This window comes from Pseudophryne corroboree, chromosome 10 (assembly GCF_028390025.1).
Source record: "Pseudophryne corroboree isolate aPseCor3 chromosome 10, aPseCor3.hap2, whole genome shotgun sequence".
Taxonomy (NCBI): Eukaryota; Metazoa; Chordata; class Amphibia; order Anura; family Myobatrachidae; genus Pseudophryne; species Pseudophryne corroboree.
Window position 1 is genome coordinate 13,990,703 of NC_086453.1, and position 21,517 is coordinate 14,012,219.

The following is a 21,517-nucleotide window of genomic DNA, read 5'->3' on the forward strand; positions in this document are numbered from 1 at the left end:
TTGAAGTGGTGTTGCAGTTTCTTATGTCTCACTGGTTTGACCCTTTGCGAAAGGTTGAGTTAAAGTTTCTCACTTGGAAAGTGGTCATGTTGTTGGCCTTGGCGTCTACCAGGCGAGTGTCAGAATTGGCGGCTTTGTCTCACAAGAGCCCATATTTGATTTTTCATGTGGATAGAGCGGAATTGAGGACTCGTCAACAATTTCTGCCGAAGGTGGTGTCTTCGTTTCACATTAATCAACCTATTGTGGTGCCTGTGGCTACGGATGCCATGGCAGTTCCGAAATCTCTTGATGTCGTAAGAGCTTTCAAAATTTACGTCGCCAGAACGGCTCTTGTTAGGAAAACGGAGGCTCTGTTTGTCCTGTATGCTTCCAACAAGATTGGAAATCCTGCTTCCAAGCAGACTATTGCACGCTGGATTCTTCGGCTGGATTGCCGTTGCCGAAGTCAGTGAAGGCCCATTCTACCAGGAAGGTGGGCTCATCTTGGGCGGCTGCACGAGGGGTCTTGGCACTTCAACTTTGCCGAGCAGCTACGTGGTCGGGTTCAAACACTTTTGCTAAGTTCTACAAGTTTGATACCCTGGCTGAGGAGGACCTCATGTTTGCTCAATCGGTGCTGCAGAGTCGTCCACACTCTCCCGCCCGGTCTGGAGCTTTGGTATAGACCCCATGGTCCTTTTGGAGTCCCCAGCATCCTCTAGGACGTAAGAGAAAATAGTATTTCTCTGACGTCCTAGTGGATGCTGGGGACTCCGGCAGGACCATGGGGAATAGCGGCTCCGCAGGAGACAGGGCACAAAATTTAAAAGTTTGACCACTAGGTGGTGTGTACTGGCTCCTCCACCTATGACCCTCCTCCAAGCCTCAGTTAGGTTTTTGTGCCCGTCCGAGCAGGGTGCAATCTAGGTGGCTCTCATAAAGAGCTGCTTAGAGTAAAAGTTTTGATAGTTTTATTATTTTCAGTGAGTCCTGCTGGCAACAGGCTCACTGCAACGAGGGACCTAGGGGAGAAGACGTGAACTCACCTGCGTGCAGGATGGATTTGCTTCTTAGGCTACTGGACACTAGCTCCAGAGGGACGATCACAGGTACAGCCTGGATGGGTCACCGGAGCCGCGCCGCCGACCCCCTTGCAGATGCCGAAGTAAGAAGAGGTCCAGAAACCGGCGGCTGAAGGCTTTTCAGTCTTCATGAGGTAGCGCACAGCACTGCAGCTGTGCGCCATTGCGCTCAGGCACACTTCACACCGGCGGTCACTGAGGGTGCAGGGCGCTGGGGGGGGGCGCCCTGGGCAGCAATGTTAATACATTTCTGGCTAAAAAGAATACATCACATATAGTCCATGAGGCTATATGGATGTATTTCACCCCTGCCAGGTCTCAGAAAAACCGGGAGAAGAGCCCGCCGGAATAGGGGGCGGGGCCTATCTCCTCAGCACACAGCGCCATTTTCCTACACAGCTCCGCTGCTAGGAAGGCTCCCAGGCTCTCCCCTGCACTGCACTACAGAAACAGGGTAAAAAACAGAGAGGGGGGGCATTTTTTGGCGATATTATATATATTTAAGCAGCTATAAGGAAACAACACTTATATAAGGTTGTTCCTATATAATTATAGCGCTTTGGTGTGTGCTGGCAAACTCTCCCTCTGTCTCCCCAAAGGGCTAGTGGGGTCCTGTCTTCTATCAGAGCATTCCCTGTGTGTCTGCTGTGTGTCGGTACGTGTGTGTCGACATGTATGAGGACGATGTTGGTGTGGAGGCGGAGCAATTGCCGGTAATGGTGATGTCACCCCCTAGGGAGTCGACACCGGAATGGATGGCTTTGTTTATGGAATTACGTGATAATGTCAGCACGCTGCAAAAGTCGGTTGACGACATGAGACGACCGGCAATCCAGTTAGTACCTGTACAGGCTACTCAAACACCGTCAGGGGCTGTAAAACGCCCTTTGCCTCAGTCGGTCGACACAGACCCAGACACGGACACCGAATCTAGTGTCGACGGTGAAGAAACGAACGTATTTTCCAGTAGGGCCACACGTTATATGATCACGGCAATGAAGGAGGCTTTGCATATCTCTGATACTGCAAGTACCACAATAAGGGGTATTATGTGGGGTCTGAAAAAACTACCTGTAGTTTTTCCTGAATCAGAGGAATTGAATGACGTGTGTGATGAAGCGTGGGTTACCCCTGATAAAAAACTGCTAATTTCAAAGAAGTTATTGGCGTTATACCCTTTCCCGCCAGAGGTTAGGGCGCGCTGGGAAACACCCCCTAGGGTGGACAAGGCGCTCACACGTTTATCCAAACAAGTGGCGTTACCGTCTCCTGATACGGCCGCCCTCAAGGATCCAGCTGATAGGAGGCTGGAAAATACTCTAAAAAGTATATACACACATACTGGTGTTATACTGCGACCAGCAATCGCCTCAGCCTGGATGTGCAGTGCTGGGGTGGCTTGGTCGGATTCCCTGACTGAAAATATTGATACCCTGGATAGGGACAGTATTTTATTGACTATAGAGCAATTAAAGGATGCATTCCTTTATATGCGAGATGCACAGAGGGATATCTGCACTCTGGCATCAAGAGTAAGTGCGATGTCCATATCTGCCAGAAGAAGTCTATGGACACGACAGTGGTCAGGCGATGCGGATTCCAAACGGCATATGGAAGTATTGCCGTATAAAGGGGAGGAATTATTTGGGGTCGGTCTATCGGATTTGGTAGCCACGGCAACAGCCGGGAAGTCCACCTTTTTACCTCAAGTCCCCTCCCAGCAGAAAAAGACGCAGTCGTTTCAGCCGCAGTCCTTTTCGTTCCTATAAGAACAAGCGAGCAAAAGGACATTCATATTTGCCCCGAGGCAAAGGAAAGGGTAAGAGACTGCAGCAAGCAGCCCCTTCCCAGGAGCAGAAGTCCTCCCCGGCTTCTGCAAAGGCCTCAGCATGACGCTGGGACCTTACAAGCGGACTCAGGGGCGGTGGGGGGTCGCCTCAAGAATTTCAGCGCACAGTGGGCTCACTCGCAGGTGGACCCCTGGATCCTGCAGGTAGTATCTCAGGGTTACAGGTTGGAATTCGAGAGGTCTCCCCCTCGCCGGTTCCTAAAATCTGCTTTGCCAACGTCTCCCTCAGACAGGGCGACGGTATTGGAAGCCATTCACAAGCTGTATTCTCAGCAGGTGATAATCAAGGTACCCCTTCTACAACAGGGAAAGGGGTATTACTCCACGCTATTTGTGGTACCGAAGCCGGACGGCTCGGTAAGACCTATTCTAAATCTGAAATCTCTGAACCTGTACATACAAAAATTCAAGTTCAAGATGGAGTCACTCAGAGCAGTGATAGCGAATCTGGAAGAAGGGGATTTTATGGTGTCCTTGGACATCAAGGATGCTTACCTTCATGTCCCAATTTGCCCTTCACACCAAGGGTACCTCAGGTTCGTGGTACAAAACTGTCATTAACAGTTTCAGACGCTGCCGTTTGGATTGTCCACGGCACCCAGGGTCTTTACCAAGGTAATGGCCGAAATGATGATCCTTCTTCGAAGAGAAGGCGTATTAATTATCCCCTACTTGGACGATCTCCTGATAAGGGCAAGATCCAGAGAACAGCTGGAGGTCGGAGTAGCACTAACTCAAGTAGTGCTCCAACAGCACGGGTGGATTCTGAATTTTCCAAAATCCCAACTGATCCCGACGACACGTCTGCTGTTCCTAGGGATGATTCTGGACACTGTTCAGAAAAAGGTATTTCTTCCGGAGGAGAAAGCCAGGGAGTTATCCGAACTCGTCAGGAACCTCCTAAAACCAGGGACAGTGTCTGTACATCAATGCACAAGAGTCCTGGGAAAAATGGTGGCTTCTTACGAAGCGATTCCATTCGGCAGATTCCATGCACGAAATTTTCAGTGGGATCTGCTAGACAAATGGTCCGGATCGCATCTGCGGATGCATCAGCGGATAAAATTGTCGACAAGGACAAGGGTCTCTCTGCTATGGTGGTTGCAGAGTGCTCATCTGTTAGAGGGCCGCAGATTCGGCATACAGAACTGGGTCCTAGTGACCACGGATGCCAGCCTGAGAGGCTGGGGAGCGGTCACACAAGGAAGAAACTTCCAGGGCGTGTGGTCAAGCCTGGAAACGTCTCTTCACATAAATATACTGGAACTAAGAGCAATCTACAATGCTCTAAGCCTGGCAAAACCTCTGCTTCAGGGTCAGCCGGTGTTGATCCAGTCGGACAACATCACGACAGTCGCCCACGTAAACAGACAGGGCGGCACAAGAAGCAGGAGGGCAATGGCAGAAGCTGCAAGGATCCTTCGCTGGGCGGAAAATCATGTGATAGCACTGTCAGCAGTGTTCATCCCGGGAGTGGACAACTGGGAAGCAGACTTCCTCAGCAGACACGATCTTCACCCGGGAGAGTGGGGACTTCATCCAGAAGTCTTCCACATGATTGTAGTCCATTGGGAAAGACCAATGGTGGACATGATGGCGTCCCGCCTCAACAAAAAATGTATGTGTTCCCTCCTCTGCCTCTCATACCCAAGGTACTGAGAATTATACGGCAAAGGGAAGTAAGAACGATACTAGTGGCTCCGGACTGGCCAAGAAGGACTTGGTACCCGGAACTTCAGGAGATGCTCACGGAAGATCCGTGGCCTCTACCTCTAAGAAGGGATCTGCTTCAGCAGGGACCGTGTCTATTCCAAGACTTACCGCGGCTGCGTTTGACGGCATGGCGGTTGAACGCCGGATCCTAAGGGAAAAAGGCATTCCGGAAGAGGTCATCCCTACCCTGGTCAAAGCCAGGAAGGAGGTGACTGCACAACATTATCACCGCATTTGGAGAAAATATGTTGCATGGTGTGAGGCCAGGAAGGCCCTGACAGAGTACTACATATACAGCCCCCGGTTGTGCCCCAGTGGCACCGTGGGATCTCAATGTAGTTTTGGATTTTCTCAAATCCCATTGGTTTGAGCCACTCAAATCGGTAGATTTGAAATATCTTACATGGAAAGTAACCATGCTACTGGCCCTGGCTTCAGCCAGGAGAGTGTCGGAATTGGCGGCTTTATCGTATAAAAGCCCATATCTGATTTTCCATTCGGACAGGGCAGAATTGAGGACGCGTCCTCATTTTCTGCCTAAGGTGGTATCAGCGTTTCACCTGAACCAGCCTATTGTGGTGCCTGCGGCTACTAGCGATTTGGAGGATTCCAAGTTGCTGGACGTTGTCAGAGCATTGAAAATATATATTTCAAGGACGGCTGGAGTCAGAAAATCTGACTCGCTGTTTATATTGTATGCACCCAACAAGCTGGGTGCTCCTGCTTCTAAGCAGACGATTGCTCGTTGGATTTGTAGCACAATTCAACTGGCACATTCTGTGGCAGGCCTGCCACAGCCTAAATCTGTCAATGCCCACTCCACAAGGAAGGTGGGCTCATCTTGGGCGGCTGCCCGAGGGGTCTCGGCATTACAACTCTGCCGAGCAGCTACGTGGTCAGGGGAGAACACGTTTGTAAAATTCTACAAATTTGATACCCTGGCTAAGGAGGACCTGGAGTTCTCTCATTCGGTGCTGCAGAGTCATCCGCACTCTCCCGCCCGTTTGGGAGCTTTGGTATAATCCCCATGGTCCTGACGGAGTCCCCAGCATCCACTAGGACGTCAGAGAAAATAAGAATTTACTCACCGCTAATTCTATTTCTCGTAGTCCGTAGTGGATGCTGGGCGCCCATCCCAAGTGCGGATTGTCTGCAATACTTGTACATAGTTATTGTTACAAAAAAATCGGGTTGTTTATTGTTGTGAGCCATCTTTTCAGAGGCTCCTACGTTATCATACTGTTAACTGGGTTCAGATCACAAGTTGTACGGTGTGATTGGTGTGGTTGGTATGAGTCTTACCCGGGATTCAAAATCCTTCCTTATTGTGTACGCTCGTCCGGGCACAGTATCCTAACTGAGGCTTGGAGGAGGGTCATAGGGGGAGGAGCCAGTACACACCACCTAGTGGTCAAACTTTTAAATTTTGTGCCCTGTCTCCTGCGGAGCCGCTATTCCCCATGGTCCTAACGGAGTCCCCAGCATCCACTACGGACTACGAGAAATAGAATTACCGGTGAGTAAATTCTTATTTTTAATACCTACCGGTAAATCCTTTTCTCCTAGTCCATAGAGGATGCTGGGCGCCCGTCCCTGTGCGGACTGTTACTTGCAGTTGTGTTGTTACTGGTTACTTATGGTTACACGTGGTTTGTGTATCAGTTATGTTCGGCTTGTTGCTGTTGTTAGTTCATACTGTTATCTGGTTTCCTGCTGATCCAGTTGTACGGTGTGTTGTGGTGTGAGCTGGTATGTCTCTCGCCCTTAGTTTAACAAAAATCCTTTCCTCGAAATGTCCGTCTCTCCTGGGCACAGTTCCTATAACTGAGGTCTGGGGGAGGGGCATAGAGGGAGGAGCCAGTTCACACCCAGTAAAAGTCTTATAGTGTGCCCATGTCTCCTGCGGATCCCGTCTATACCCCACGGTCCTTTTGGAGTCCCCAGCATCCTCTACGGACTAGGAGAAAAGGATTTACCGGTAGGTATTAAAATCCTATTTTTGCCTGGCAGCCCACTCCCATGATAATTAGGCAGGAGGTGATTTCTTTAGGCACTTTGAAAGTTTTTAAAGAAATTTGGTCCCTGTTACTGATACCCCTTTCAGACATAGGACCCGGGAATTTCTCTGCTTCAGACACGGGATTTTCACCTCTGAAAAATCCCAGTTTTTTGCTGGGACCCACTTTCACACTAAACCTGAGACCTGGGAATTTCCCGGGTCGACCCCTTTCAGACCTAAGCCTTGTCTGCCCTGGCAGCCAGGACAAACCAGGCCACTCTCATGTCACATGTCTTATATACACACACAGACGTCACACTAGTACATTACACATATATGTCTTACACATACACATGTCACACTCAAACACACACATACATGTAATATACACACACATGCCAAATTCATATACATACACACACACACTCACTCACTCACTCCAACATGCCTGTTTTGTGGTTGCTCCGGCTGCTTCAACTACTCACAGCAGCACGGACTACAAGAGCAGGTGCACGCCCCCTCTTCACTCCGGCCCCCTCCAGCCAGCCCCGCCAATCAGGTGCGACCCGGGAGCAAATTCCCAGGTCGCACCTTTCAGACCTAAGCCGGGTTGTCTTCCCGGGACTTGAGTCCCGGGAAAAACCCTGGTCAATTGCAGGGTTGGCGACCCAGATCACGTTCCCGGGTCGGTGCCTTTCAGACATACCAAATTCCTGGGTTGATGCGCGTTCATGTGCAAAATCCCGGGAATTTGGAGCATGTCTGAAAGGGGTCTGAGAAGAGGGATGAGAAGTCCTGGGTTAAACATTCCAGGCCGCATCGGATATGTTGGGAGTACGGCTGTTAGATGACTTGGTATGCAGTAAGTCAGTATTGTTCCCCACTGCCTGCAAGTGCCTAGTTTCACAGTACAGTCCCGAGCCGACGTCCCACTGTGATGCTGTGCATAGATGTGTCATTATCCCCACCATCACCGCGCCTCTCCTTCTCTCCCCAGGATCTCTGATGTTATTTACAAACCTGGGAGAAGAGCACTGCAGCATATTATACAATCAATTACCTTTCTACACATAGAAGAATAGATTATATGGATATTAAAGGAAAATTGGCTGTCTGCAAGCCAGTTGTACTGTCGCCCAACTTCAGTGCAAATGTTTACTAAGTATGACATATTGGCTTGTTGCATTTATTACCATGAACACTTTCCGGGCCTCGTACACTGGGGGTCATTCCGAGTTGATCGCTCGCTAGCTAGTTTTAGCAGCCGTGCAAACGCTATGCCGTCGCCCACTGGGGAGTGTATTGTAGCTTAGCAGAAGTGCGAACGCCTGTGCAGCCGAGCTCTGCAAAAACAGTTTGTGCAGTTTCAGAGTAGCTCTGAACCTACTCAGCGCTTGCGATCACTTCAGCCTATTCGTGTCCGGATTTGACGTCATACACCCGCCCAGCGAACGCCCAGCCATGCCTGCGTTTTTTTCAGACACGCCTGCGTTTTCTCTGACGTCCTAGTGGATGCTGGGGACTCCGTAAGGACCACGGGGAATAGACGGCTTTGCAGGAGACTGGGCACATCTAAAGAAAGCTTTAGGACTACCTGGTGTGCACTGGCTCCTCCCCCTATGACCCTCCTCCAAGCCTCAGTTAGGATACTGTGCCCGGACGAGCGTACACAATAAGGAAGGATTTTGAATCCCGGGTAAGACTCATACCAGCCACACCAATCACACCGTACAACTCGTGATATGAACCCCGGTTAACAGTATGATAACAACGGAGCCTCTGAACAGATGGCTCGCCATAACAACCCGATTTGTGTAACAATAGCCGTCTATTCCCCATGGTCCTTACGGAGTCCCCAGCATCCACTACGGACTATGAGAAATAGAATTACCGGTGAGTAAATTCTTATTTTTGCAAACACTCCATGAAAACGGTCAGTTGACACCGGGAAACGCCCCCTTCCTGTCAATCTTCTTGCGGCTGTCAGTGCAACTGAAAACTTCGCTAAAACCTGTGCTAATCAACAAATACTTTTGTACCCGTACAGCGCGCGTGCGCATTGCGGTGCATACGCATGCGCAGAAATGCCGATTTTTAGCCTGATCGCTGCGCTGCGAACAACAGCAGCTAGCGATCAACTCGGAACGACCCCCAATGTTGCTTCTCTCGGCACTGACCAGACTCTTATTGGCCCATGTTCTGACCACTGACTAATGATTATCTTGCGGAGAAAGCTCCCTGCACTCCTCTTCCTCTGCAGTATCTTTGGCTGCTGCCACTTTCCACCACTAGCTACTGTTTCCTGCATCAAAGCCAGGGCACTGCAGATGGAAGGAAACACCATACAAAACATATAGGGGGCATTTTAATAAAAATAAAAAAATGCTTTGCAAAGAAAAGTTATAACCAAAACCACACTTTCCAATATGTAAATTGAAGCAGGGGGGATATGGTGACAAGGGGGAGTGGCCATACATGCTGTGGGGGTGTGGCCACGCCATGTGGGAGTGTGATACGTTGCCTCTAACCCCTTTCCATCCTCCAAATAGACCCCTGCTGCGGTGCGGGAAGACAGGTCAATGCCATGGATTCAGGACCATGAGTAGATTTGCGCTGACCTGCAGACATTTTTCAGGAACGTATAATATGTTTTGAAACAAACAAAAATAAATAAATAAAAAAGGTTTCATCTGAGTACAAGGATGGTACACCCAGTGCTCGGAATTTCACTGTCCCAAGTTTACCACATAGCGAAGTAGTGTTTTACTGTACACAAGGGATGACGCTCTCCCTACTGTAAGTTACATGAATATATGATCTTTGACCATGTACGAGGCTATGTAAGACGTGTGCTCTCTAATGACACCAGCAGTAATAGCTTATACAGGTATTATTTACACGTGTTTCGTCTCATCTTAACATCACTTGTGTGTCTTTCCTGTAAGCAGCGCAGTATATTTACAGGCAGATCTCTGGTGTTGCAGTAAATGTATGAAAGTATGGGTGGAATTATATATTGTTATATGTTATAAGGAGGGTGTAATACAGAGGGCAAACAGAGCAAGGAAGTTGTAATACAGAGGGCAAACAGAGCAAGGAGGGTGTAATACAGAGGGCAAACAGAGCAAGGAGGTTGTAATATAGAGGGCAAACAGAGCAAGGAGGTTGTAATATAGAGGGCAAACAGAGCAAGGAGGGTGTAATACAGAGGGAAAACAGAGCAAGGAGGGTGTAATACAGAGGGCAAACAGAGCAAGGAGGGTGTAATACAGAGGGAAAACAGAGCAAGGAGGGTGTAATACAGAGGGCAAACAGTAAGGAGGGTGTAATACAGAGGGAAAACGGAGCAATGAGGTTGTAATACAGAGGGAAAACAGAGCAAGGAGGTTGTAATACAGGGGGAAAACAGCAAGGAGGGTGTAATACAGAGGGAAAACAGAGCAAGAAGGGTGTAATACAGAGGGCAAACAGAGCAAGGAGGGTGTAATACAGAGGGCAAACAGCAAGGAGGGTGTAATACAGAGGGAAAACGGAGCAAGGAGGGTGTAATGCAGAGGGAAAACAGAGCAAGGAGGGTGTAATACAGAGGGCAAACAGAGCAAGGAGGTTGTAATACAGAGGGCAAACAGCAAGGAGGGTGTAATACAGAGGGAAAACGGAGCAAGGAGGGTGTAATGCAGAGGGAAAACAGAGCAAGGAGGTTGTAATACAGAGGGCAAACAGAGCAAGGAGGTTGTAATACAGAGGGCAAACAGAGCAAGGAGGGTGTAATACAGAGGGCAAACAGAGCAAAGAGGGTGTAATACAGAGGGAAAACAGAGCAAGGAGGGTGTAATACAGAGGGAAAACAGAGCAAGGAGGTTGTAATACAGAGGGCAAACAGAGCAAGGAGGTTGTAATACAGAGGGCAAACAGAGCAAGGAGGGTGTAATACAGAGGGCAAACAGAGCAAGGAGGGTGTAATACAGAGGGAAAACAGAGCAAGGAGGGTGTAATACAGAGGGAAAACAGCAAGGAGAGTGTAATACGGAGGATAAATAGAGCAAGGAGAGTGTAATACGGAGGATAAATAGAGCAAGGAGAGTGTAATACGGAGGATAAATAGAGCAAGGAGAGTGTAATACGGAGGACAAATAGAGCAAGGAGAGTGTAATACGGAGGATAAACAGAGCAAGGAGAGTGTAATACGGAGGACAAATAGAGCAAGGAGAGTGTAATACGGAGGATAAATAGAGCAAGGAGAGTGTAATACGGAGGATAAACAGAGCAAGGAGGGTGTAATACGGAGGACAAATAGAGCAAGGAGGGTGTAATACGGAGGATAAATAGAGCAAGGAGGGTGTAATACGGAGGATAAATAGAGCAAGGAGGGTGTAATACGGAGGACAAATAGAGCAAGGAGGGTGTAATACGGAGGACAAATAGAGCAAGGAGGGTGTAATACGGAGGATAAATAGAGCAAGGAGGGTGTAATACGGAGGACAAATAGAGCAAGGAGGGTGTAATACGGAGGACAAATAGAGCAAGGAGGGTGTAATACGGAGGACAAATAGAGCAAGGAGAGTGTAATACGGAGGATAAACAGAGCAAGGAGAGTGTAATACGGAGGACAAATAGAGCAAGGAGAGTGTAATACGGAGGATAAATAGAGCAAGGAGAGTGTAATACGGAGGATAAACAGAGCAAGGAGGGTGTAATACGGAGGACAAATAGAGCAAGGAGGGTGTAATACGGAGGATAAATAGAGCAAGGAGGGTGTAATACGGAGGATAAATAGAGCAAGGAGGGTGTAATACGGAGGACAAATAGAGCAAGGAGGGTGTAATACGGAGGACAAATAGAGCAAGGAGGGTGTAATACGGAGGATAAATAGAGCAAGGAGGGTGTAATACGGAGGACAAATAGAGCAAGGAGGGTGTAATACGGAGGACAAATAGAGCAAGGAGGGTGTAATACGGAGGACAAATAGAGCAAGGAGGGTGTAATACGGAGGGCAAATAGAGCAAGGAGGGTGTAATACGGAGGGCAAATAGATCAAGGAGGGTGTAATACGGAGGACAAATAGAGCAAGGAGGGTGTAATACGGAGGACAAATAGAGCAAGGAGGGTGTAATACGGAGGACAAATAGAGCAAGGAGGGTGTAATACGGAGGATAAATAGAGCAAGGAGGGTGTAATACGGAGGACAAATAGAGCAAGGAGGGTGTAATACAGAGGGCAAACAGCAAGGAGGGTGTAATACAGAGGGAAAACAGAGCAAGGAGGGTGTAATGCAGAGGGAAAACAGAGCAAGGAGGTTGTAATACAGAGGGCAAACAGAGCAAGGAGGGTGTAATACAGAGGGCAAACAGAGCAAGGAGGGTGTAATACAGAGGGCAAACAGAGCAAGGAGGGTGTAATACAGAGGGCAAACAGAGCAAGGAGGTTGTAATACAGAGGGCAAACAGCAAGGAGGGTGTAATACAGAGGGAAAACAGAGCAAGGAGGGTGTAATACAGAGGGAAAACAGAGCAAGGAGGTTGTAATACAGAGGGAAAACAGAGCAAGGAGGTTGTAATACAGAGGGCAAACAGAGCAAGGAGGGTGTAATACAGAGGGCAAACAGAGCAAGGAGGGTGTAATACAGAGGGAAAACAGAGCAAGGAGGGTGTAATACAGAGGGAAAACAGCAAGGAGAGTGTAATACGGAGGATAAACAGAGCAAGGAGGGTGTAATACAGAGGAAAAACAGAGCAAGGAGGGTGTAATACAGAGGGAAAACAGAGCAAGGAGGGTGTAATACAGAGGGAAAACAGCAAGGAGAGTGTAATACGGAGGATAAACAGAGCAAGGAGGGTGTAATACAGAGGGCAAATAGAGCAAGGAGAGTGTAATACGGAGGACAAATAGAGCAAGGAGACGTAATACGGAGGACAAATAGAGCAAGGAGGGTGTAATACGGAGGACAAATAGAGCAAGGAGAGTGTAATACGGAGGATAAATAGAGCAAGGAGAGTGTAATACGGAGGATAAATAGAGCAAGGGGAGTGTAATACGGAGGACAAATAGAGCAAGGAGGGTGTAATACGGAGGACAAATAGAGCAAGGAGGGTGTAATACGGAGGGCAAATAGAGCAAGGAGGGTGTAATACGGAGGGCAAATAGATCAAGGAGGGTGTAATACGGAGGACAAATAGAGCAAGGAGGGTGTAATACTGAGGACAAATAGATCAAGGAGGGTGTAATACGGAGGACAAATAGAGCAAGGAGGGTGTAATACGGAGGATAAATAGAGCAAGGAGGGTGTAATACGGAGGACAAATAGAGCAAGGAGGGTGTAATACGGAGGGCAGATAGAGCAAGGAGGGTGTAATACGGAGGATAAATAGAGCAAGGAGAGTGTAATACGGAGGATAAACAGAGCAAGGAGGGTGTAATACGGAGGATAAGTAGAGCAAGGAGAGTGTAATACGGAGGATAAATAGAGCAAGGAGGGTGTAATACGGAGGATAAATAGAGCAAGGAGGGTGTAATACGGAGGACAAATAGAGCAAGGAGGTTGTAATACGGAGGGCAAATAGAGTAAGGAGGGTGTAATACGGAGGATAAATAGAGCAAGGAGGGTGTAATACGGAGGACAAATAGAGCAAGGAGGGTGTAATACGGAGGACAAATAGAGCAAGGAGGGTGTAATACGGAGGGCAAATAGAGCAAGGAGGGTGTAATACGGAGGACAAATAGAGCGAGGGCAAGTAGAGCAAGGAGGGTGTAATACGGAGGACAAATAGAGCAAGGAGGGTGTAATACGGAGGATAAATAGAGCAAGGAGGGTGTATTACGGAGGACAAATAGAGCAAGGAGGGTGTAATACGGAGGGCAAATAGAGCAAGGAGGGTGTAATACTTAGGATAAATAGAGCAAGGAGGGTGTAATACGGAGGACAAATAGAGCAAGGAGGGTGTAATACGGAGGGCAAATAGAGCAAGGAGGGTGTAATACGGAGGATAAATAGAGCAAGGAGAGTGTAATACGGAGGATAAATAGAGCAAGGAGGGTGTAATACGGAGGACAAATAGAGCAAGGAGGGTGTAATACGGAGGGCAAATAGAGCAAGGAGAGTGTAATACGGAGGATAAATAGAGCAAGGAGGGTGTAATACGGAGGGCAAATAGAGCAAGGAGGGTGTAATACGGAGGGCAAATAGAGCAAGGAGGGTGTAATACGGAGGGCAAATAGAGCAAGGAAGTCGTAATATGCAGGATAAATAGAGCAAGGAGGGTGTAATACAGAGGATAAATAGAGCAAGGAGGGTGTAATACGGAGGATAAATAGAGCAAGGAGGGTTTTATACAGAGGACAAATAGAGCAAGGAGGGTGTAATGGGATCCGGTCTGAAGATCGACAGTCTCTAGGTCGACAATGTTTAGGTCGACCACTATAGGTCGACAGTCACTAGGTCGACATGGATGGAAGGTCGACAGGGTTTCTAGGTCGACATGTGCTAGGTCGACAGGTCTAAAGGTCGACATGCGTTTTTAACATTTTTTTATTTTATTTTTATTTTTTTCATACTTAACGATCCACGTGGACTACGATTGGAACGGTAAAGTGTGCCGAACGAAGCGGTAGCGGAGCGAAGGCACCATGCCCGAAGCGTGGCGAGCGAAGCGAGCCATGCGAGGGGACGCGGTGCACTAATTTGGGATCCCGGTCACTCTACGAAGAAAACGACACAAAAAAAAAAATCCTAATGTCGACCTTTAGACCTGTCGACCTAGCACATGTCGACCTAGAAACCCTGTCGACCTTCCATCCATGTCGACCTAGTGACTGTCGACCTATAGTGGTCGACCTAAACATTGTCGACCTAGACAATGTCGATAAAACGAACCACACCCAGGTGTAATACGGAGGATAAATAGAGCAAGGAGGGTGTAATACGGAGGATAAATAGAGCAAGGAGGGTGTAATACAGAGGACAAATAGAGCAAGGAGAGTGTAATACGGAGGACAAATAGAGCAAGGAGGGTGTAATACGGAGGACAAATAGAGCAAGGAGGGTGTAATACGGAGGACAAATAGAGCAAGGAGAGTGTAATACGGAGGATAAATAGAGCAAGGAGGGTGTAATACGGAGGACAAATAGAGCAAGGAGGGTGTAATACGGAGGACAAATAGAGCAAGGAGGGTGTAATACGGAGGACAAATAGAGCAAGGAGGGTGTAATACGGAGGACAAATAGAGCAAGGAGGGTGTAATACGGAGGACAAATAGAGCAAGGAAGTCGTAATACGGAGGACAAATAGAGCAAGGAGGGTGTAATACGGAGGACAAATAGAGCAAGGAGGGTGTAATACGGAGGACAAATAGAGCAAGGAGGGTGTAATACGGAGGGCAAATAGAGCAAGGAGGGTGTAATACGGAGGACAAATAGAGCAAGGAGGGTGTAATACGGAGGATAAATAGAGCAAGGAGGGTGTAATACCGAGGACAAATAGAGCAAGGAGGGTGTAATACGGAGGGCAAATAGAGCAAGGACGGTGTAATAAGGAGGACAAATAGAGCAAGGAAGTCGTAATACGGAGGACAAATAGAGCAAGGAAGTCGTAATACCGAGGACAAATAGAGCAAGGAAGTGGTAATACGGAGGACAAATAGAGCAAGGAGGGTGTGCAGCGTGTCGGCACCCGGGTAGTCTGTCCTCGGCCTCTATTTAGACAGAAGCATTCATTGGGAAATTTTGCTATTTAAACCTTTAATAACAAAATAAATATGTATTTATATTTCTTTTATGTCCTAGAGGATGCTGGGGTCCACATTAGTACCATGGGGTATAGACGGATCCACCAGGAGCCATTGGCACTTTAAGAGTTATATAGTGATGGCTTGCTCCTCCTTCTATGCCCCTACTACCAGACTCAGTTTAGAAAATGTGCCCGGAGGAGCCGGTCACAGCTAGGGGAGCTCTCCAGAGTTCCTATAGTAAAGTTTATTTTTAGAGTTTATTATTTTACAGGGAGGCTGCTGGCAACAGCCTCCCTGCTTCATGGGACTAAGGGGGGGAGTAGTGTCCGCCCTGCGGGGTCTGAGCCACTATCTCCGCTGACAGGACACTGAGCTCCTGAGGGGATAGATCGTTCCCCGTCACATGGGATCGCTCACCCCAGCAGCAAACCGCCACCCCCTTACGGAGCTGAAGATCAGTGGTGATTGAGTCACCGACCCCCCTAGCAAGCGAGAGGCCGGTGTGCAGATGGCGGCAACAGGGTAGGAGCGCAGTACTAACTGCACTTCGGAGGCTCATCGGTACTTAGTGCGGCGCTGTGAGTCACTGGTCACACACCCTGTCGGGGTCCGTGGATCTCAGCCAGCATTTTACCTCAGGCCAGTATAATCTTTGTGAAGAGCGGGAAGACAGCGCCATTTTGGGGGCGGAGCTTCTCCTCAGAGGAGACCCAGCAGCGTTCAGCGCCATTTTCCTGCCTGCACAGCGCTGTCCAGGAAGAGCAAGTCCCTCCACAGCAACTCCAGCTATCTCTCACGGTACCAGGGGGTTGTAGAAGGGAGGAGAGGCTGCATTAAGACTGTGTATCCTATTAAGGTGCACAGTCAGTGCTCCCTTTACATTAAAATCGCTGTGCGTGGGTTGTCTCCAATCTCTGTCTCTCTTGCAAATCTTGGGGGTGAAACTCTGTCTGTCCTCCCCTGTATGTGTGTGGAGTGTCTGTGGTCTCCATTAAGTAATGTCCATGGACTCTGTGTCATATTCTGCAGAGGATATGTCCTCTCAGGATGATCCCATTCCATGTAATCAGGATTGCACTGGTTTAGCACAGATACCAGCAAGGGAGCCTGAGTGGTTATCCTCTATCAAATCTATGATTTCTCAGATTTCCAATAGTGTTGCACAAAATGAATCTGCAACTCAGGCTTCACAGAACTCTATGGCAGTCTGGCCCAGTTCTGGTACCTCAGGGCTCCCCGCTGTATATTCACATAAACGTGCTCTTGCGCAGATCATGCAGGATGATACCGATACCAATTCTGATACTGCAGGCGGTGATGGGGATGTGTTGCGGGGGGGCTGCATCTCTTGCTAAAGGGGTGCAGTTGATGTTAGAGGCTATTAGAGATGTGTTGAATATTACTGATACAACAACCGAGCAGGTTGAGGAGGCTTTCTTCACTGAAAATAAGAAAGCCTCGATAACCTCCCCTGTGTCAAAGGAATTAAATGCTATTTTTGAAAAGGCTTGGGAAAACCCGGATAAAAAATTCCAGATACCTAAAAGGGTTCTGGTGGCATTTCCTTTCCCAGTAGAGGATAGGAAAAAATGGGAAAACCCGCCTATTGTTGACGCATCAGTATCCAGACTCTCAAAAAAGGTGGTTTTACCTGTTCCAGGATCTACCGCCTTGAAAGAGGCGGCTGATCGTAAAATTGATAATACGCTCAAATCCATGTACACGGCTTCTGGGGCAATACTACGTCCCACTATTGCCAGTGCTTGGATTGCCAAGGCTATAGTAAAGTGGTCAGGCACGTTACTTGAAGACTTGGATACTATGGAGAAATGTGATGTTGAATTATTTTTACATAACATTCAGGATTCGGCAGGATTTCTGGTAGAATCCATGAAAGACCTGGGTTCCATGGCTGCAGGAATTTCTTCCATGTCTGTATCAGCTTGTCGAGGACTGTGGTTGCGCCAGTGGTCTGCCGACGCAGAATCCAGGAGGTGTGGAGACCCTACCCTATACAGGTCAGACTCTCTTTGGGGAAGTGTTAGATGCGTGGATCTCCACGGCTACGGCTGGTAAGTCACCTTTTCTTCCCTCAGCTACACCTGCTCCGAAGAAACCCTTTTCTTCAGCTACTTCACAGCCCTTTTAGTCTACCAAGTCCACAAAGGCCAAGCTGTCCAACACCTTCTTTCGGGGAGGTCGGCCCAAGTCCAAGAAACCTGCGGCTGCAGGTTCCCAGGAACAGAAACCTGCTTCAGGTACACCAAAGTCCTCCGCATGACGGTGGACTGCACGCCCCGGAGGTGGGGCCGGTGGGAGCGAGACTCAGGCATTTCAGTCACGTCTGGGTGTCATCCGGCCTCGACCCCTGGGTGCAAGATGTGTCTCAGGGGTACAGGCTGGAATTTAAAAATCTCCCTCCTCACCGATTTTTCATATCAGGTTTGCTAGCTCTGCTGGTGGACCGGACTGTCCTGCAAGAAGCCGTCCAAAAGTTGGTGGAGGCACAGGTCATTGTGCCAGTACTACCTCATATGCAAAACAAAGGTTATTATTCGAACCTTTTCGTGGTACCGAAACCGGATGGTTTGGTCTGGCCCATTCTGAATTTAAAATCACTAAACCCCTTTCTGAGGGAGTTCAAGTTCAAAATGGAGTCTCTAAGGGCCGTGATATCAGATCTGGAGGAGGTGGAATTCCTGGTATCCCTGGATATCAAGGATGCGTACCTCCACATTCCGATTTGGCTGCCGCATCAAGCTTATCTTCGATTCGCACTTTTGGACTGTCATTTTCAGTTCCAGGCCCTGCCATTCGGCCTCTCCACAGCACCGAGGGTATTCACCAAGGTGATGGCAGAAATGATGATTCTCCTCCGCAGACAGTGGGTGAACATAATTCCATATCTGGACGATCTGCTGATAAAAGCATCGTCCAACGAGGTCCATAGCTCTCACAACCCAGCTTCTCAGGGAACATGGCTTGATCCTGAATCTTCCAAATTCACCTTTGGAACCAACCAGGAGGTTGTCCTTTCTGGGAATGATCCTCGACACGAAAGTGCAAACAATGGTCCGGGATGTCCTGTAGCCAACCCGGGTGTCTGTTCATCAGTGCGTTCGCCTTCTGGGAAAGATGGTGGCCTCTTATGATTCCCTGCAGTACGGGAGGTTTCACGCTCGGTCCTTTCAACTGGATCTCCTGGACAAGTGGTCGGGATCCCATCTACACATTCACCAGAGAATACGTCTGTCACCAAAGGCCAGGATTTCACTCCTATGGTGTCTGCAACTGCCTCACCTTCTGGAGGGCTGCAGGTTCGGGATTCAGGTCTGGATCTTTCTAACCATGGATGCAAGTCTCCAGGGCTGGGGTGCAGTCACTCAAGGGGAAACCTTCCAAGGAAGGTGGTCAAGTCTGGAAGCCGGCCTACCGATAAACATTCTGGAACTAAGAGCCATCTACAACGGTCTTCTTCAAGCGGCCCATCTTCTGAGAAATCGGGCCGTTCAAGTGCAGTCGGACAATGTGAAAACAGTGGCTTACATAAACCGACAGGGTGGAACGAAGAGTAGAGCTGCAATGTCAGAGGTAACAAGAATCATCCTCTGGGCAGAAAAACACGCGTTGGCTGCCAATTGGCTGCCCTCCCTGAGGTTCAGACCTTTTTGAAGGGAGTTCTGCACATCCAACCTCCCTTTGTACCGCCTACGGCGCCTTGGGACCTTAACGTGGTGTTATAGTTCCTCCAATCGGACTTGTTCAAGCCTCTACAGGAGGTTGAGGTAAAATTTCTTACATGGAAGGCTGTCACGTTGTTGGCCTTAGCTTCTGCTAGACGTGTGTCGGAGTTGGGGGCTTTGTCCTGTAAAAGCCCTTACTTGATCTTCCACGAAGATAGAGCTGAGCTCCGGACACGTCAGCAGTTTCTTCCGAAGGTTGTATCGGCATTTCATATCAACCAACCTATTGTGGTGCCAGTGGCTACTGACTCCTTAATTTCATCAAAGTCCTTGGATGTTGTAAGGGCTCTGAAAATCTATGTGAAGAGGACTGCTCGTCCCAGAAAACCGGACTCTCTGTTTGTCCTGTATGATCTCAAGAAACTTGGGTGTCCTGCTTCTAAGCAGACGATCTCTCGCTGGATCAGGTTCACTATCCAGCATGTGTATTCTACGGCAGGATTGCCATGTCCTACGTCTGTTAAGGCCCACTCTACTCGTATGGTGGGTTCTTCCTGGGGGGCTGCCCGGGGTGTCTAGGCTTTACAGCTTTGCCGAGCGGCTACTTGGTCGGGTTCGAACACGTTTGCAAAGTTCTACTAGTTCAATACTTTGGCCTCTGAGGACCTGAAGTTTGGTCAGTCAGTTCTGCAGGAGCCTCCGCGCTCTCCCTCCCGTTCTGGGAGCTTTGGTACATCCCCATGGTACTAATGTGGACCCCAGCATCCTCTAGGACGTAAGAGAAAATAGGATTTTGGTTACCTACCGGTAAATCCTTTTCTCGTAGTCCGTAGAGGATGCTGGACGCCCGCCCAGCGCTTCGTGATCCTGCAGTGGTTACTTGGTTCAGTACTGTTTTGTTCTTAGTTAAGTACTGCGTTGTTACTTGGTTCAGTAATGTTATTCAGCAGTTGCTGAGTTTTCAGGCTAGTTCGCTTGGTTCGCCTTGTGTGTGAGCTGGTGTGAATCTTGCCACTATCTGTGTATAATCCTTCTCTCGAAGATGTCCGTCTCTTCAGGCACAGTTTCTAGACTGAGTCTGGTAGGAGGGGCATAGAGGGAGGAGCCAGCCCACACTCTCAAACTCTTAAAGCGCCAATGGCTCCTGGTGGACCCGTCTATACCCCATGGTACTAATGTGGACCCCAGCATCCTCTACGGACTCCGAGAAAAGGATTTACCGGTAGGTAACCAAAATCCTATTTTTCCAAACATTGTATCAGTGCAAGTCCTGCTCATTTTATGGTTGTGGGCGAGGGCTCCATTTATTTGGTTTATTTTATTTTTTTTAGAATTATGCAGAATACCATTCAGATTTGTGTTGTGCCTCTCCACGAGACTGTGTGTGTATGTGGGCATGTTTGTGTACATATACAGGATACATACATACATACATATTGTACATACAACAGCAGGTAGAGTCGGAGCTCCACTTTATTATTAGAATGACATTTATGTTTGTATGAGCGGGTATGGGTCATTGGGTCGACATGGAAAAAGGTGATTTATTTTTTTTTGGGGGGGGTGTCGTTTTCTTTGTAAAGTGACTGGGAACCCCAATAAGAGCACCGTGTCCCCTCACTTCGCTCGCCATGCTTCGGGCAAGGTGCCTCGCCCAGCTACCGTTGCGCTCGGCACAGATTATTGTTCCCAATTGTAGTCCGCATGGATCGTAAAGTATGAAAAAAAATTAGGAAAACTCATGTCGACCATTTTCCATGTCACCCTTGTTCATATCGACCAATAGTGGTCAACCTAAGTGTGGTCGCTCTAATGACCGTCTCCCGGTTTCAGCAGCGACATTCGCTACTGTTGTGATTTCTCTTTATTGTATTTTTAGTAACAGTTACTTATATGGTGCTCACATATTCCATAGCGCTTTACAGATAAAAAAATTTTCATTCACATCAGAGGAGCTTACAATCTATGGGGTACGAGCGGAGAAGTGAGCCAGTGGAGCTTACAATCTATATTCCATCCCTCGTGTACACACATATACACTAGGGTTTATTTTTCTTGTAAACAATCTTATTAACCTCTCTGTATGTTTTTTTGGATTTATAAAGGTTCCAGTTGAAGCAATAGAGGGGCTCATTCTGCGGTGGACGCTAATAGCGCTGTGTGACTGAGCAGAAGCCGCAGGAGGCGTTATGGTTCTGGACACCATGGATTATTTCCCGGGTATTTGAACCTTTATTACAGTAGTATTTAGTTTATAGCTGATTTATTTTTATCCTGCTGAACGGACAGTCGCTTAATAAATGTAAATAGTGTCATTCTAGCCGTATGTATACAGGGCGTCATTCCGACCCGGTCACTCGCTGCAGTTTGTCGCAGCGATCGGATCGGAACTGCGCATGTGCCGGTGCCGCAGTGCGCCGGCGCATGGCAGCTTTCGTTGCCTAGCGATCGCCACGGAGGCGGTCGCTGGGCGGGAGGGGGCTGA

The 21,517-nt window shown here is 48.4% G+C and overlaps 1 long non-coding RNA gene across 1 annotated transcript in view; it reads left to right on the plus strand.

Moving 5' to 3' along the window:
* The window catches only part of LOC134965768 (uncharacterized), a 32,444-nt gene extending 11,192 nt beyond the window's left edge, over positions 1-21,252 (plus strand). The window contains exon 2 of the long non-coding RNA XR_010188513.1: positions 21,138-21,252. This is a non-coding gene — a long non-coding RNA (uncharacterized LOC134965768). The remainder of the gene's footprint in view (positions 1-21,137) is intronic.
* The last annotated feature ends 265 nt before the right edge of the window (positions 21,253-21,517 follow it).